Source organism: Octopus bimaculoides, chromosome 4 (assembly GCF_001194135.2).
Source record: "Octopus bimaculoides isolate UCB-OBI-ISO-001 chromosome 4, ASM119413v2, whole genome shotgun sequence".
Classification (NCBI taxonomy): domain Eukaryota; kingdom Metazoa; phylum Mollusca; class Cephalopoda; order Octopoda; family Octopodidae; genus Octopus; species Octopus bimaculoides.
In genome coordinates, this window is record NC_068984.1 from 94,812,786 (window position 1) to 94,815,142 (window position 2,357).

The 2,357-nt window shown below is 44.9% G+C and overlaps 1 pseudogene; it reads left to right on the top strand.

The window, feature by feature from the left end:
* Positions 1 to 1,134, top strand: part of LOC106879024 (glyoxylate reductase/hydroxypyruvate reductase-like) — a 1,947-nt pseudogene extending 813 nt beyond the window's left edge.
* The last annotated feature ends 1,223 nt before the right edge of the window (positions 1,135 to 2,357 follow it).

The window sequence follows — 2,357 nt, forward strand, 5'->3', positions numbered from 1 at the left end:
AAGGCTAGGTTCACTCCCTTCAACGCGGCATCCAGCTCACACCATACGATCCCGCTCTTTGATTTGGGAACATACCAACTGCCCCTCTCTGGATCCTCTGCTCTCACTCTGACCAAGACTTCCTGCATCATGTCGGTTGTCTTCTCCCCCACTTTATCGTTCCACTTCACTCCTTCTGTTCATCTCTTGATGAAGCTACATGCTGTCCGGAGCCATCCTGCAATAGGGTAGTGTCCCACCAGATTCCCACACACCAAGAACAGTTCCTGTCTACTCATGCTGGTTCCCAGTTCGGGGATCTTGTTCCCTCACTGGAACACCAACATGCCAGCCTTGTCTCTCCATAGCTTGAGGCCCAGTGCAGCACCTCCCCCCATCACCTCTGGTGGCTTGGCGATCAGTCCAAAACTCTTCAGGTGGCCTATGACCTCCGTTGCTAGCATTACGGTTTCATCCAGCAGGATGTCATCGATATACGAATTGGTGGCCCTTTTTACTCTGTCCACCTTAAGATAGTGTCCACCTTAAGATAGTGTCCACTTTATCGGTTGGCTATGAACATATTGATTTGAAGGAATGCAAAGCATGCAACATCATTGCGTGTAACTTGTTGAAGATATCCACCGATTGTGTTTCAGAGTTTGCGGTTACTTTAGTGTTGGCAGTTAGTAGACGCATTGAAGAAGGTATTGCCGCTGTTTGAAATGACAACTGGGGCCTCTGGAAACCAATGTGGATTTTGGGATCTAGTTTTGCAAACTGTACCATAGGAATTCTTGGTATAGGCAGAATTGGATATGGTGTGGCTTGGCATATGAAAGCTTTTTGTATTTCTCGTTTAGTCTGCCATGATATCAAAGAGTCATCATTTGCCCAAGAACTTGGAGCAGAATTTGTTGATCTGGAAACCTTACTGAAAGATTTGGATGTCATCTGTATTTGCTGTAACCTGACACATCACCAGCAACGTATCATCTCTTCAGCAAGGAGAACTTCAAGAAGATGAAGAATAGAGCAATTCTTATCAATACTAGTTGTGGTGGTGTCATCAATCATGCACTAAAAAGTCATGAAATTGGTGCTGCCAGACTTGATGTCACTGAACCTGAACCACTGCCGAAATTGCTTGTATGATGGGGGGAAAAGACAACAGAAAAAGAAGCAAAAGGGAGAAAGAAATACAGAGACCTCACCTGTTGACCGAGACGGTGATGACTGCCGTCACCCAACCAAGTACAGTGGCCAAATCAGTCCTAATTTCTATGGTGCGCAGGCCCCACTTCAAGGCTAGGTTCACTCCCTTCAACGCGGCATCCAGCTCACACCATACGATCCTGCTCTTTGATTTGGGAACATACCAACTGCCCCTCTCTGGATCCTCTGCTCTCACTCTGACCAAGACTTCCTGCATCATGTCGGTTGTCTTCTCCCCCACTTTATCGTTCCACTTCACTCCTTCTGTTCATCTCTTGATGAAGCTACATGCTGTCCGGAGCCATCCTGCAATAGGACTACCCCACGTGCTTTCTGCCCATGCATGCCCCTGTCAAGAAAAAACATGTCCTTCCACAATAGCTGTCTCTCATCGAACTACCCCACGTGCTTTCTGCCCATGCATGCCCCTGTGACTCTACTGCCATCCCCTGCAGTCTTTGCTTCCGTTTACCTCATCTGCAATCCTCTCCACCAATACAGCATAGCTCATCACAGCCCATAACACTACAAACACCACAATATATGTATATGTAGACACACATTCTCTCTCAGCCCCTCAATCTCCCCAAATATTGTGTACATATATATATATATATATAGACACACTCTTTCTCTCTCCAACACACAAGCTTTCTTCCCCCCAGCCCCTCAATCGCTGTTATAGACACACACTTCCTCTCTCTTTCTCTCACTTTCTCTCTCTCTTTTTTTCTTCTCATTTCTCTTAAACAGTTTTTCTTCTCTCAACCTTTCAACCTCTATTATAAGCACATATTCCCTCTCTCTTTCTCTCTGTCTCTTCACTTCTCTCCGTCATGCTGTCTTTCTTCTCTCAACCTCTCAATCTTCCTAAATATATAGACATATACACACATACACACTTTCTCTCTCTCTCTTTGTTCCTCTCTTCTCTCAGCCTTTCAATCTCTCTAAATATATAGACACACTCTCTTTCTCACACACTTTCTCTATTTCTTCACCACCCTCCATCACACCGTTATATAATAAATAAATAATCCATAAAAATGTCTAGAAACTGGAGGAGGATGGAATTGGTATTGTATTTGAGAGCTTGGCAGTGTGCTGAAGGAGATAACCCAAACAATATCATCACAGCTGCACTGAAGAGTAATGGCTACTCA